Genomic DNA, 16230 nt, shown 5'->3' with positions numbered 1-16230 from the left:
ATATTACAATTATCTAAACATTGGCAGGATTTAGAAAACTGGATCTGGACAGAAAGACATCCCCATCCCGGTCAACAAAATGGGGCTGGAGTGGGGGTTCAGGCCTGGGCACACGACTGTGGGCATGTTCACTGTTTAGCATGCACCCCATTACTGCTGGCTTGTGCCAAGCAGCACTGTCCCTACAGCACCCTGGCACTGCCAGGGGAACACCACAGGCCGAGAACTGTTCACAAGGGTTTTTACTCAGCCTCAGTGCGTAGGGGCAGAAAGAGAGCTCAGCCATACAGATGGCGGCTGTGCCGTGCCACTTTGCCTCGGGGCCAGCAAATGGTCCCTGGCCTGGTTTATTTATTAATAGAGACTAAAGAGATAAGGCAAAACTGGAGGCAATCTGTTAAATGATTGTAAAATTGAAGTCATTTGAAAATGTGAGATCGGCCACTTAAAAAATATGAAGTATGAATTATTTCCGTTGAATAGACGTGATGGAGGCCTACGTGCTGGGCCTATTTATCTGCCCTTCTATCTTCTTTAATATATGCAGGCCTCATCTTTCCAGCACTGTCATTCGGAAGATTTGCTTTCACAAAATTCAATTAAAGCATCTTTCAACAAGCTGAGGGTTTTTTTTTTTTTGCCCAGTATGAGCAACTACAAAGAGATGTGCCGTCAGTGTGCATTGTGCTGGCAGATAGGCATTTAGCGGGTGGGAAGACTGAGAACACCAGAAAAGGAGTGACAGAAAGCCTGAGGGATGAGACATTAGCCCAGGCAGTTTTACTGAGGTGGTGAAGAGGGAAGAAAATCCTTTGCTCTTTTTTTCATGTATTTTCATCCCTCCACAGCTCCCACTCCACAGCACCCACTCGGAGCATGGCCTATGGTCACTGCCAGGCCATTTGCCCTGATACAGCCAAACAGGCTTCCACTTTGCGGGGGTGGATGTCAGCGACCACCCATCCTTGGCAGCTTTTTGTTCCCAGGAATCTGCAAAACCTGCCAGGGAAGACGGGTGTGTACCTAGGCCCTGATCAGCCCAAGTGCTTTCTTTAAAGGCTTGTGGAGACAATCCATGAGTGGTATAACGTGGGATTTTGCAGAGCATCCACCTCCAGCCCTAAGCCCGCTCTTTTTAAAGTCACCAGATGGTTTTAACTGAGGGTATGGCAGTGCCTGAGAGTGAGTACACCCAAACTTTACGGCCACTGAGCTGTTATCTTGGGTCAGCCCAGATGTTGCCACGGCCTGAAGCTGCAAGCCAGCTTCCCAGAGGGCTCCTCACCTCCACGGTCGAAGGCAGAGCAGAGGGCAAGTCTTACTCCTCCCTTCATCTGATGCATCAAACACCTCACATATATGACACCTGGTGTTAAAACAGTAAATAAAAAGCTATCCAAGGATCACTGTATTTATTGCTAACCTACTGTTTGTCTGGGACAGCAGGATAATGAGCTGCTAATGAACTTGGTCCATGATTTTCACTTAGCACAGGTTTACTTTGAGATTTTTATTTTTTTTATGACCTCAGAAAGTTTTTAGGTATATAGTTAATGATGTTATGTCAATGCACATACCGTGTAATTTTATATTCCCTCTAACAGAATATAAGTAGTACTTCCAAGCTCCCCATCTCATTTTCAGACCAGGAGGCCTCTACCTCGTTGTTGTGTTGTTTCTAGCTGTGCATATAGATTGACAGCAGAAATCATTTTGACCATTAAGAAACGGCATCTGTTTCTGAAGTGCAGCCAAGTCCTGAAATGAAAGAGCAAACATTAGCAGTGTATAATCAGGTTCCCAGCAGTCCAGGAGAAGAAGCAACAAATATCTCATTTACCTGGACCTGCAGGAGCTCCTGGAAGGAACCTCAAGTGAGTTCTCCTGTGCAAAAAAATGGGCATAGGTGTGCCTATAACCACAGCACTTGGGTGTAATTTTCATGTTTCATCCCTAAATCTTTCCTTTTGGCAAAACAGTACATTTTGATGGTTTGCTTATGAGTTCACTGGTGACAAGGACAGACCATCACTGGCCAAATCCTCCCCCTAAAGCTATGCCTAACTGTTCAGTGAAGCTAGGGTTACTTGTTTAAGTTTTGCTGAAATCAAGTGGACATTTTTCCCAAGAGCCATTCACCAAGAAGAGCTGTGCTGCGTCCAGATGTGGAAGGGACTGCCTCATGCATGTGCCTACCCATCCTTTAGCATCTGGTAAGAAACATGGGATCTCCTGCAGGAAACACCAAGTCTCAGGCTCCTAACCCTGACCAAATCTGCTATTTGATAACTTTGATTATCTCAGGAAATCTCACATGCCAGGACTGTGTAGCTGGACTATGTCTTTTAAAAAGCCTACTTCATGGTGTAGGAACTCGATAATGGGATTTTGCCACTTCCAAACCTGTACACTAAGTTTATAGTATATAAATGTGCCTCAGCTTAATTCTCAGTTTAATGTGGTGTGCTTCTTTGTAACTTCAACTTTAATAAAATATTTATCTCTTAATACCGATTGTGCAAAATAAATGAGCCTTGCATGACTGTTTTACTTTTAACTTTAAATAATGGAAAAAAAAACACATTTTAAATAAGCAGATAGATACTACATTTCCAAATACTCTGTACACTATGCTCACCTTTACAGTATGTTTTAATGTAGTATAATGTGTAGCGTGCACATTTTATGATGGAAGTTGTATTGTGGCCTATTATTAAAGATGCTGCAGATCTGTAGTTGCCACTGATAGAATCACTTGTGTTCAATGTCTCTTAGGACTTGGTCTTCAGAAATCAGCCAGTGCTTTAGGAAAGTTCTTATTCCTCTTATTCCTTTCAACTTCAGTGGCAAAATGACTGACATCAATATAGTCATGTGTCAATATATTTCAAAGAGAATGAAAACGTTATGTTCAAATGTTTGTCCTTTATTTGTGGTCAGGAACTCAGTATTTTTGTTGTTTGTATAGGTGAAAAGCAGTAAAGTGCCAGAGTTACTCATGAATGGAAGTTAAATACATTACAGCGGGCGATAATGCAACCTGAAAAGGTTGGGTAAATATAACCCCCAGAAGGGAAATTTACTATATTCATTCCATGAAAGATCAGCTGAACTTTGTGGTTATCAGTCATGAACCTAACAAGTTCTGGCTAGTTGGTATGATTTAGAAACTTTTCACCCTGCAATTTTGATGCTTTATTTCCAAGCTCCCTGGGAGAATGTCATTTCAAGATTGACTTTATCTGGATTCTGTTCTAATCTCCAAGGAGAGAACAAAAGCAGAGCTTTTATTTCAGTGTGGTGTGTTTTTAGGCTTTTTTACACTAAGAAATCATGTGACAAAAAGTGCAGTTCCCAAGTGTTACCTCTCAAAGTTACACTGCACTTCACATCTGTCGTGACATAGCCCACTCTGCCCATTGAACAGAGGGAGCTGTTAAAAAGTGCTGTGTTCCCCTTCTGAGATGTATAATCAATAAAAGAAAGATTGCTAGTGGACATAAAGAGAATTCTGGCTTTTTTTTTTAACTATTGTATTTCCTTATCTTTTACATTTCATATAGTAATCTCCTTTGACTTCTTTTAGTACAAGAGATCCCATATCCATCCCCCTCTTTTTATTTTCATAGGTCTCTATGGCTACTAATTTACAAACGTCCTCTGTAGGGGGGAACAGTAGAAACAAGTAGATTCCTGAGCTGCACAGTCTCACCTTTGTTTTGTGTGCTGTATCCCAACCAAAATGTACCTGCACACATTTGTTTTTCTGCACATGCCATGGCACAATGTGAGTTTATTCAGGTAGTGGTATGTTGTCCACAGAAACACCAGTCCCAGGCAAAGGCTTTCACTCTTCAGAGTAAAAGGACACTTAGATTATCTTTGTGCATCTGTGAAAGCCATTGCATTTATTCTCTTTCTGTTGCTATCAGCCTTGTGTCAAATCTTTCCAATCCTCAGTGGACGGAAGGGTGAAGAACCTTAACCTGGCAGCATGGAAGAGACTGGGAAATTGGTGCTACTTACAACCAGCCAGACGTGATGCACTAGGAAATGTAAAAAAGCAAAGAAAATGCAATGGGTAAATAATTGCATTCATCCCTCCTGTACAGCTCACTGCAAATAGTAAAATTGCCTATTAATGAGTAGTCTCACCTAGGGAAGGTAAATGCTGCTGTTTGTCCCTCCTCTTGCATTACTTGGGACTTTACATGAAAACAGCTCTAAGAGCCACAGCGCAAGTTCCTGAAGGCTTTTTCTCCCTTCGGGGGAAGTAAACCAATGAAATGTATTCAATGGTCTTTGTGGTATAACGGAGCATATGCTGCATACTGTAGCATGCGTGTTGCCTTCTGTGGCGTATCAGGTGTCAGTTTTGTGGTTAAATTTTCATTGAATTATTAGAAAAAAATAACAATTTGGAAGGGAGCTCCGGCAAGACTAGCTTCAGAGTTAGATGAGATTGTTCAAGGGGTTTGTCCAATCAAGTTTTGGAAAATATCTAAGGGTGGAGACTCCTCAACATCTTCACATTATACAGGTTGTAAGTTCTGGAGGATAAATCCTGAGATGATCCCAGGCAAATTTTTGTGAAATATGTAATGAATTAACTCTAACATATGTGAAGTATGTACTTCTGTTATCGTGTGTACTTTTTACTTTAAATTATTTTTTGTGTCTTTACAGAAATGCATGTCATGGTTCTCTGTTGACACTGCATGAAGACAACGCATGAAAAACATGAGGAGGTGTGATGGCTGGTTGAGATAAGCTGGGAGATCAGGAGGCACCTGAGAACCTCACCCCCACGCTGCAGACAGGTGATGTTTTGCAGGAGAGAGGTCTGCTTCTTCCTTTCCTCTCCACTGAGCAAGGTTAGATTTAGATCTTATCTGAAAGCAGACTCTGTATTGCTTTAATGACAGGCACAATCCCTGGGCTGTGAACACAGTCATAAAAAGAGTTTATTTCTTTGTACATTAAAAATCAGCAGGAAAGGGAATAAACTCTTGCTGCTCAATAGTACTTTAATGCCGGGGATAACATAGGCATATTGATGAAAAAGAACACATATTTAAGTGGCTTTATGATAGCAGAATGAAAAGAAACCCTGGGTGTGAAAGCAGGTATATAATTTTCCATCATGACTAAAGCAAGTAGAGATCTATGCTTAATTATTTCATGCAAAACAGAAGAGTTTCAGCAGGAAAGGTTGAGAGAAGGTCATTCAGACCATATAGCTGGATGGTGCGTTTACCTGAGGGCAAGAGGGTAGAGGTTCAGTTGAACAAAGACATTTTCCTGTGAAAAAGCTTTTCCTGTTCCTTTGGTTCAATTCCTCATCAATGTACGAGAAGTAGGCACGGCGTCGTTAGGAGAGCTTGGGAAAAAGCAGGAAAAAGCTTCATCCTCGGCATTCCCACAAAGAGAGCACCTCCAGCCCCTATATACATACATATAGAAATATGTTGTTACATGCTTATTTATTTGTATGCATATGTATATACATGCTCTCTAACTAGACTCCACAGCCTCCCTTTCACAGAAGTCCATCAAGGGTTACTTTGGAAATAATCTTGATATCTTTCGCGATAACAAAAATTCCATTTGTTCCCAGATCCCAATCCACTGCAAACACTTCTCGCAATCTCTGAGTACTCAAAACCCTTTCAGCACTTAAACTACATACCAGCCACTGTGAGTTATCCTTAAATGTCACATGCAAATGTTTACATTAATGGAAACTAAGGTTCTGCTTCTTCTTTCTTCCTATCTTGGTCTCACAGCCACCAGATTCTTGTGCGGTTATTGTCAGCGCTCGTTAACATCAGCAGCTCTATTGTGAGCTAGAAAACCCACGATAAATGCTTCTCTGACCTGTACCTGCTTTCTGTACTTGGACGTGGGCAAGAAGTGTCAAGTTAAGCTCAGCCCACCTGCCCAAGCTGGGCAGGACATCTGCGGTTTCGTGCAGTTATTCATAGCGTGGGGAGCAGCTTCAGTGGGCAGCTTTTTTAATAATGTAATCCAGAAGTGAAAGGGTAATGTTTACCAAACCTGTTTCAAAATGGCTGATTAATCAAATAAATGGGTGTTTATTGAGGCTGTTGCTAGGTACTTACTGTTATTGAGATAATTGTATGACTCAACTAAGCCAGACAAAGAGCTCTACTGTTGCTCTAAAGTACCAACTGGCTGCAAAGTTTGGATCATGACACCAGAGCATTTTTTCTTCACAAGGCTAATCACTTGGTTCGCTTTATCCTCACATCATCCACTTTTATGGCCAGCTTCAAATGCCTTCCTTCCATTAAACCAAGAAACAAACACTGACCCTTCTGCAGAACCACTTCAACCCAGCGCAGCAGGGATGGGTTCTCATGATTGATCTGGTGACAGACCTTTTTTTCATGTCTTTTCTCTATTATATTGTTATATTCATCCCATTTTCTGTTAAGCATCTGCATAAACTGCAAGCTCCCAGCCATTCAAAGCACTTTTTTGATAAATAACTGGGGCAAGTTTTGTGGGGGGTGGTAATCTTTTATTAGACCAAGTGATAAAGATGGAAAAAGCAGGCAAGTTTTCAGGCATACAAACACTTCTTCAAGTCCAACTTGTTGCTTGAAAGCCTGTCTGCTTTTCTAGCTGTGTTTTCTGAAGGTTTTTTTTTTTTTTTTTTTTACCCGCAGTAAAAACTGTTGCCTCTCCCTTAAAGTCATGCCACACATATTCTTACCTCTCGCAGCTACAAAGACAAGGCTACTAACAAACAACAAACAGTACTTGATTAGGCAGGCTGTTAGGGAAGATTTTATGATAGAAATTACATCATACAACTCATGCCTCATATTCTCATATTTTTCTTCTGAAAAAAAAATTTGGAAGCATTATAAAAAGACAGGTACTAATGAGTATAATTATAGAAAAGTCTCCTTGCTTCTCCTCAGAGGAGAGCACGAGTACATGAAGCCTAGTGTGAGAGGAGGTTTATATCTGCAGATCTGTGGGAACGTTAAGACCACAAGCCTGCCCTCTGATTAAACTCCCTCTCACTCATTGTTTTTATTGTTTTAATGTAATAGGCTTTGTTGTTGTTGTTGTTCGTTTGTTCCAAAATAGCACATCCATGCTCTGCTGATGGTAGTTTGCGTAGCTGGGTGATACAGGGTGTTTGAAAGCATAGGGGTGTATTTACTGCAAATATCGTTCCCACCCTCCACTTGCACCAGTACAAATTCAGGATAACCCTGTCAGCAGAGGTGTTATCAACGGATTTACACCAATGCACCTGAGAGTAGTTTAACCCTGGCAATTCATATTCTGTAGCAGTTTTAGGGGTTTTTGTTTGTTTGTTTTTAATCTTTAACTAAATAACCTATGCTGCAATGAAACAACATTTCACTTGCTCAGAATTGTAATTTAATCAGAAAATCTCCCAGTGTGTGCCAGAGAGAGCACTCCTTTTTAACAGCAAGCATGCACAGCCTGGAAATGCTCAAGTTATTCAAAACACTTTGCTACCACTTTTTTACCGTAACATCCAGTCATAACCGATAGAGTGAAACCTGCCTTTTTAACAAATTCTGGGGGCAGACAGATCAAGGTCTGAGCTGGGCTTTGAACCAGGAAGCAGGCTTTGTTTGAACTGCCTACCACTTGCATTTGATTTCTTGAATTAATGTTTTACCTGTAATAGGCAGTGTTTTCACTGAAGGCAGAGAGCAATCCTACTGCTCATTTAGCACCTTCTACATTCCCAGATACGTTATTGAAAAAAAAATGTAATGCCTAAGGTGCTTTTTTTGCTTTTACTGGTCGTGAACATAAATCACATTAAGCACGTATGTGAGTCAGGGGCCAGCATCCCAGCCAGGATCCTTTATTAACGGGTCTGCGGATATTCAGAGTGAGACGGCTGGGAGAAACATCACCAGAACAAGCCACTGAAATGAAGCAGTTTGTGAGGGACTCATGAGTGTTGGGGGAAAGTAAGTGAAGGGCGGAGCAGAAAACCCCTCCTAGATTTTGCACGTGGCCCAGGGAGAAATAAATGACAGCATGGCCCTAAGCCTCTCTGGCAGCCCCCTCCAACCTCTAGGATGTGACCTGGAGTTGTATACTGGTGCCAACAAGAGCTGCCATTTTGTCTCATCTCATCGCTCCGGGAGGTTGGGGTGATCCCACAGCTCCCCCTGGGAAAGGGGAGGATCCTTTCTGCTGAGATTGTTGATGGCAGCGAGGCGTGAAGCAGGATGGGAAAACTCGAAGTGGGTCAGGATCCAAGGTTCGATATTGATCTCATTTTCCCCAGAGGGCAGAAGGACTTTGCAAGCCGATGGCTGCCTCAGGCGATTCAAAGACTCTTCTGCAGGTGTGTGTAAAGCGTCCATTGTAGGACACAATAATAAAGTTTGTTCTAAAAAATATTTTTAATGCTAGAAAAGGTTAAAAGGCAGCAGCTCTCCATCGAAATGGCCCTTAGCTTGTCCCAGATCTGGGCCAGCTCAGGTCCTTGCTGCGACCTTCTCATAGACCCTCATTGCACGTCCCTGCGGTCGGGAGGAGCAACCACCAGCACCTCTCTCATTCACAGTTGCAGCTTTGGCTAGGAGAGAAAACGGGAGGGTTTTCTTACATAAATTTATGCTAGAATTTATGTTAGGAGGACTAAATATATGCAGTCCTCCTCACCCAGTGGCTGCTACTGACCTTCTTTGACAATGCAATTTACGGGCACGTTCAGCAGCAACAACTTCCCCTCAAAACACTTCTGGCAGAGAATTGAATTTTTAATTAAATTGCTATTATTTTTAAAGCTTGATTTCCATTACATTGCATTTCACTGAAAGCTATGGGAAGCATATTGGCAGAGGGTGTCTATATACTGAAAATACTTCATGTTTCAGCCCCTCAGTGCTTGAGAAAAAACAGCATACATCAGTTTATTCCTGTTTTATATTCCCAAGGTCAGCATTATTTTTCCCCCTGTTTGCAGACATTTATTTCATGGAACACCCCAGATCTCCCAGCTGGAAAGGAGCGAGCTCCTCTCCCTGTCTTCTGACCATCGGGGCGAGCCGAGCAGTGCTGAGGCTGCTCTGCGCATGTGCTGAATGCTTACATTCGCCTCCTGTACGCAGCCAGCCAGACCTTGCTCACCGCCTGGAAATCCTCAAAAGCTAATACGTTTTGCTGTGTGCACATCCTCCGTTGGGACAGGAGCTTTTTTTGCAGCTCTGAGCTGTTCTGTCCAGCTGTATCCTCACGCATCTCTCTGCAGTTGCATCAGTTCGTCTTTTACCCCTCACCTCTGGTTAATGGTCTGAGTTGCTGTGCATAACGTACAGCACAGTGAGCTGTGGGGTAAAGTTTGCAGTACGTCCTCATTTCAACTTCTAAATGCTAGCTCCTTAAATAAAACCAGCTGCACAGAGCAATTAGCAAGCATGAAAAAAATGTTAAGCAATTAGATTCAGGAGGTCTCTGAAGAGTGTCCATGCTTGTCTCCTTGGGAACTAGAGCTGTTACAAGTTCAGCAAATAAATGACCTCTTTTTTTCTTTTCTTTCTTTTTTTTTTTTTTCCACATCCAGGCATGAAAGAAGTTTTCTTCGTATAGAAAAGTTTAAAAATAAATTTTAGAGACCTGTGCGTGCACATACAGAAACACGCACGTGTGCACACATCATAATTGAGCTGTTACAGCCATAGCTAAAGGAAGTAACAGTTAGAAAATGCAGAGTCTGTTTTGCTTAAGAGTTATATTTTGGCAATATATTAAACAGAACATTTTTGGTTGCATGCTGGAGCAGCGTAATGCAAAGAAGCTGTTCCTGTAGCAGAATTAGCCCCACTTTTATTTGTAATGGCAATGCTTGCAGCTTGTGTTAAAGAGACCGTTTTAATTTGGGGTAAATTGTTGAGGAAATGAAAAGAGAGTCCTCCCTGGGAACTGCACCAGATTTCCTTTTCCCATCTGGAGGCAAACAGCACCCCCCGATGCCTCTGGTAAGAGATGAGGGGCACTCTGAGAAGCACTGAGCACCTGAAGGGACTTAGGAACATATTGGAGGACTTTGGGGTGGGTATGGGAGCAGTCCAGTGGTCTCTCTTCCCCGCCTTTCCCTTCCTTGCCGCCCCTTTCCTCTATCCTCTATCCCTTCCTCCTCACTTCCTACTCCAAAATCAGAGATTTTCTGAGCCTGTTTGGCAAGCCTCCCTTTCAAGCCCTTGTCCAGCCTCCTCTTGAAGCCCTGCAGCCTCTTTGCAGGAGCCCCTTTTTCCTTAACGAAGAATTAGGATCTTTTTAGGGTCTCTGTCATGCTAGGTACCCTGGGGACAGTGCTGACACAGACATGTAGACACTGGTGGTTCCCTCCCTTTCCCCAGTCTCCTCCCACCAGCCCAGTGGTGGCCCCACGTCCCAGTGACCCCGCAGCCCAGCTTTGTTTTTTACACAAGGCTGTGGGAAACAATCGAGTTTCCCTGTGCAAAGAACCAGGTTGAGCACCGAAAGCTAACATGAACTGATGAAATCCTTCTGGTGGGGACATTTCTCAAACTCAACTGGCCAGGTTCAGCAATCGAGAAGTTCCTCGTGCACTTACGCAGATATATGGGAAACCAAATGACATGTCCATCTTGGTGGCTATCAGCACTAACCAATGTGCATACAGTGAGCCTGAAGGTTGGAAACAAGCTGGAATTTTGGGGGGAACATCCAGTCCACTGCCTGGCCCCAAAGGGCCACCCCTGGGGCTTTCCCTCTGCCCCAGTAGAAGCAACCTCAGAAAGGTCTCAAACTGCTGCTCCTCCTGCTCTGAGCCCTCTGAGCTCTCCAAAGCCACCATTTACATTTCTAACCTCCCTCTACCACACGTCTGCTCCTCTTGGTGGCTCATGGTGCAGCCACATCATCTGAGCCCGTCTCACCAGTCCGATGGTCTCAGCTCTGGTCACAACCACAGATCCACCTGCGATGTCCCCACTCTGCACAAAGGGATGAGTGGCTTTATGGGCTCCCGCGGAGGCCACGTTGCAGCAGGCTCTCCTGGGCAGAGCCCTTCCCTCTCTACCTCTCCCCACGTTTTATTTCTCCCCGGTGCTCCTTTGCCCCACAACCGCAGGCTACAATTACCGATAGTAACTAATAAAGAGGCAGAGCAGCACCAGATGAACCCGGAGAGGTCAACCTAAAAGCAAGGGTTTAAGAGCAGCCTAAAAGCAATTGTCCAAAAGCAGTCTGAAAGCAATTATTCTTCAGCTAGCATTACTCCTCAGCATAAATAACCCCTCCCAGCCCCTCCAAGCCTTTGATTTGCTCCATTTGAGAAGCTCTGATGCTGCCTCCCACCCAGCAGCTCTCACCTTCCCCCGAGCAGCCACCAGGGCTGGCTCTGCACCTCTGCCAGCACCCATTTACCTGCTGTGGGTCACCTGGATGGTGTCAGCTCTTCCACGAGCTCCTGGCACCTTCTTGTGATGGCCTTCAGCAGGCTCCTCAGTGCTCTTCGGTCTCTCTCCGATATTTTTTGGATTATATTTGCCTTTTCCGTGGGCACAGTGGTACCCGTAATGTACCGAAGTCATAAAGGTCATGGCTTGAAGCTTTAAAAAAGTGGTGGCCACAAAGAGCTTTTCCAATTTTTTCCAAGAATGCTGTAGAATTGGAAGAGCCCCCTCAGCAGGTCGTTGGACTAGGTGCATTTAAGACGGGAAACCCCTTTCCAAAGGACCTTACAGACCATAAACGTTCGCATGAGGTCGAAAAAGAAACTGAACAGTTTCAGAGGGAAAAAAAAAGAGTTGATGGTGGTTATTAAATGAACAGTCATCACAGGACTCAGGAGGCACTGTGCCAGGAGCCAAAGGGGCTGAAGTCAGCTGTGGGACAGGCTGGCCACAAATGTGTCCTGGTCCCATTGCTTGCCTGGGATATTCGCTTCTGGACCCAGTAGGGATGACAGTGGGGAGAGGACATGGTGGTAGGTGGACATCTGCTCTGGTCTGGTTGGGCTCAGCCATCCTTACGCTCTCTTGTAGCATGCCAGTATAACCATTAGTGGCAAAAACCTTAGCTGATTTTAACGTGAAAATGGATACATTTGTAAGGGAAATCACATAATGTCGTGATGACAACACAAGGGCCGGGATTTACTTGTCTTTTAGATTCCTTCCAGCCCTTCTTTCTCAATTCATCCTGAGCTCTTACCTTTTTCCAGGTGTCAGATTTGAAGGTGTGATCATGTTGTGTCACACACAAGCACAAATCCCTTGCTCTTCCAGGAGCGGGGCCAAAAGTGAAACTCCCGTGTTTGGTCTGGACTCAACCCCAGTCTCTCACTGAAATGAGAGATACCTGAAATTTTGGCCCACGCTTGCCCATGCAGTTTAAAAACCTCAGGGGCCCTGAGGCAAGCTGGGAGGCGATGTCTGATATTTGGTGAAAGCCCACGCTAGGACATAGTTATCCCTTTTGTGCACGAATCATAACAAATTCTTTATCTTGGTTGTACTAGGGGATCTGTCACAGAGCCCTCTGCAGAGATTATGATGAAAGAAGAGGAAAAGAAAGTGGTTGCAAAAGTTGGGAAGTGCAAAAGAGACTTTTACATACACTTAAGCTTTGTAACAACAAGCTGTCATTGTCCAGGTCTCCAATAAATATTCAGTGCAATATTTGTCTGTGTTTTATAAAACATGGAAGGTTAGAGAGTTAACGAGAACACAATAGCTGGGCATCGCAAAGCATTTGTGTCAATTGCATGGGCATCCTCTGCCCAAACACAAGGCTGAAAAGTCACATAAGGGAAGCAACAATGAAAATTTTCCAATTGAATGTCTAAATTTAGGATTTTGGTAAGAACCTAAGCCTGTGGTTTGATCTTCAGAAAAGAAGTCAATGAGCAGTGCTGTCGTCCAGCATTTTTGAATATCCACCCACTGTTTAAATACCTCACCGGGGAATTAAGAGCCTGTTTAAGGTCTTGTTATTGATGCCTCACACGATAAGCATTTGAGGAATTTGCTATAAAAATATTTTTTTCACATTTTTCTCGGTTGAACGTAAGTCAACAAGTTCTGTGAATTTGTAAAGGCAGATGTGTGTTGATCCCTGCTGCACAGTGTGAATGAACTTTGGGTACTTTATAGAAATATTCAGCCACTACAGAGACTCATATACGACAGTTTTTTACTTGTTGCCATTTTTTCCTAAAGCACATTGGCTATGTGTCAGTGTTCTGATATTGCAAATCTTTACGCCAAAGGGGAAACATCGCTTACATGTGTAAAATTAGCTGCAATCACAACATTGTGCTGGACTGTGGTTTCATATTGTAATCGTTCACTTGCTGAAATTAAAATCAGAAGAATTCACCATCCTATTAGCAGTGGACATTTTGACAATATCATTTGGGGTATTTGATCTCACAGGGCACCGTCAGTAATTTAATCGTGGATTATTCAAGCTGCTCTGCTGTACCCAGGTGGCAGATGACTATCTGTACCTTCACATGAAGGAATGCAGTGCCTCTGCCTTGTGTTTTGCTGCAGCTAACCAGAACTTACTGGGGGCTCAACAACAGAAATCTTCACTAAGAAAAGCAAAAATTCAAAAAATGTTTTTCAAATATATGCTGGTTTTTAGCAAACTTGCTTTGAAAGCTGATCTTAGCAGTCAAAACAAATTCTGATGGGATTCAGAGACAACCTGCTTTCAGGAGCCCCACTCCATTAACTGGTTTGATTCGGGCAAGGTAGAGATTTAAACCTTATTGTCATACATACAGGGAGAACAGCCTTACCTTACTCTTCACTTCCCACATTTTCTGGCCACTCCCAAGGACAGTGCATGCTCCTGATGCATTAGCACATGCAGGAACCAAAGAAAAGACACCCAGCACTGCAAGCTCTTGAGAAGGGCAGCAGCACTGCGCAGGGAGTATGTCTGAGCACTGGTATTGCGTCCAACCTCTTACCAGTTACGTGCCTGGAGAACAAAATTATGCAAAATGCAAGCAACTAATAAAGAATGTTTCATGCTGGGAAGTCTTCATGACGTGGTGACTTTTTTTTAAAAAGGGAATTTATCCAGCTGCCCACCAGGTTATTACAGCAACGGGGTTGCATCATTCCTAACTGCATTACAAGAGAGCACCAATATAAAGGCATTAGAGCAATGAAAAATGCCCTTGAAAGTTATTACGTGGGCTGTGACTCTTGCCATATTAAGAAATCTGTTTCCCACTCCTTTAGGGCAACGTGAGCACTCTTTCAGCAATCTCGCTTCTTTACTTGGTACGACAGAGATTACAGGGCTTTAAAAAAAAACTGAGATGGAAGAACACTTTTCAAACTATTTAGGGCCTATTTCAGTCCCTGGTGAAAATTTGGTTTAGGTAAAGACAGCATAAAACCAGATCAGCAGGAAATTCCTGACAGGAACTTAGAAACAAACAAGGGCTGCATAGAGCATCCTAACTTCAAACACCTTAGCGCAATAATTTGTTTTTAATCATCCATGCGATGGAAAATATGAGGAAAATGTAATATAAATGTCCAAGAATAACAGCGGTTAGTTGTTTGGATTTAAAATCAAAGGAACTTTCCATGCTCTTGAAGGTTTCCATACCGATGGGCCTGGGGGAACTCTGGGTGCGGTAGGTTTCCATCTGCTGAGCACAGGAATATGCTGCACTCGTCCTCCTAAACCTCCTCCCGTGGCTTGGGGTGAGCCTGGCTTGCATCATTCATCTTGCTGAGCTCCTTACCTGCTGCCCAAGTTTTGCTGTGGACCTGCCCTCCAGCAGCCCCTGGAGTGGTGCTACCCTAACTACAAGCTGAATTATTGGTCCAGCCTGGAAAAACAGCACTTCTTTCCATGGTGATAACAACGAATTGGCTCTCCCTGGGCGCTCCGGGTGAGCAGCCTCTCCCCCCCTTTTGCAGGGACTCCCAAGGCTGGTTTAGGATAGAAAGGAAATAATTTTTTATCGTGGGGAAATGGAACACAGAAAAATCTCCTACACACCTGTCTGCTTCTTTTGGTGCCTAAATACCTTTGAAAGTCTTGCCTTGAGTGCCAAAGCTATGATGGATCACACAGTATTTCCTTTTTATTATTGCACTGCATCCTTTGGGCCTCACATTAACATAATGAGGGCCATATGGCGCCAGAATCTCTGTTGGTTCAAACCAATGCAGCTCCTTTGAAGTCAGAGAGCCTGTGCCAGTTTATACCTGCCGAAGATTTGGTTTATGGCCTGGGAAATAAGAGGGAAGGTGGGACGGGGGGGAAAGGGAGCCAGCCACTTTTTGTAGTTAATTAAGAATTATGTAGATATGCTTGTGTCCTGCTTCTGCCGTCCACCAGGAGCTGTGCCTAACGTGCCTTCATGGCTGTAATATCCTTTGCATGATTAGCTCTCATTATCAGCTGCTGTGCCTCTGTGACTCAGGGTATTTCGGCGGCTGGAGGTGAAACTGCAGTGAGTCAGAGCCAGACAGCCACCTCTGGGCAGCCATCAAAAACGTCCCGCTCGCGGCCAGCAGGTCATAGGGAGGCACAGATTTCCCTGAGCAACTGTGACTTTTGTGCTGAGAAATTAAACTCCTGATTTTTATTTTTTTTTTCCTTGAACTAATTGTGAAAACACTTGAGAGTTATAACTAAATAAAATCTTGTAAAAACGTCTGCCGGGTTTCACCAGTAAGAGATAGAAGGTTGGTCTGCTTAGAAAATAAGCAACGTAAATCCAAAAACTGAGGCCCTGGAATGACGGCCAGGAAGAAGGAAATATTGTGACTGGATAAAATTTCAAACTCCAGGACCAAAGTCTTTATTCAAGACACTTGGATATAAAATGAAACTTTCAGAAATGTTGTAGTGAGCAAATACAGCTGGAGCCACCTTACTGACTCTTACTTTCAGTACCCATAAAACCCCAAGAGTATTGATTCCTACTGGCTCTTTGCTTTCAGTATCCATAAAACCCCAATAACTGGGGCCCTGGGAAGTGTGGCCATGTCTTTTGGCCACAAAACCCTAAACACAAGTTTTGGGCGCTCAGTTTATGCGCCCTGATGAAAACATTCTCACAGTTCCTACAACAAGCCTAAAATTATGTTTCAGTTGCAGACTTTGGTGTGGTTCATATTCACATCAGTCCAAGGATTGAGGCATTGCCAGGTAAATAAAGAGCAGAAGATGCTGCAGGGAGGACCACCA

At 43.6% G+C, this 16230-nt stretch overlaps 1 long non-coding RNA gene across 2 annotated transcripts; it reads right to left on the bottom strand.

The window, feature by feature from the left end:
* Positions 1 to 567: 567 nt before the first annotated feature.
* Positions 568 to 15430, bottom strand: LOC125179933 (uncharacterized). 2 transcript variants are annotated; one of them, XR_010830655.1, is made up of 4 exons: positions 5690 to 15430; positions 5258 to 5380; positions 1841 to 1884; positions 568 to 1758 (listed from the first exon to the last, which is right to left on the bottom strand). It is a non-coding gene; the product is annotated as an uncharacterized lncRNA (long non-coding RNA). The 2 variants fall into 2 exon arrangements; XR_010830654.1 differs by having other exon boundaries at positions 5258 to 15430.
* Positions 15431 to 16230: the final 800 nt, after the last annotated feature.

This window comes from Anser cygnoides, chromosome 3 (genome assembly GCF_040182565.1).
Source record: "Anser cygnoides isolate HZ-2024a breed goose chromosome 3, Taihu_goose_T2T_genome, whole genome shotgun sequence".
NCBI lineage: Eukaryota > Metazoa > Chordata > Aves > Anseriformes > Anatidae > Anser > Anser cygnoides.
This window is presented reverse-complemented; position numbering and strand designations above follow the sequence as displayed.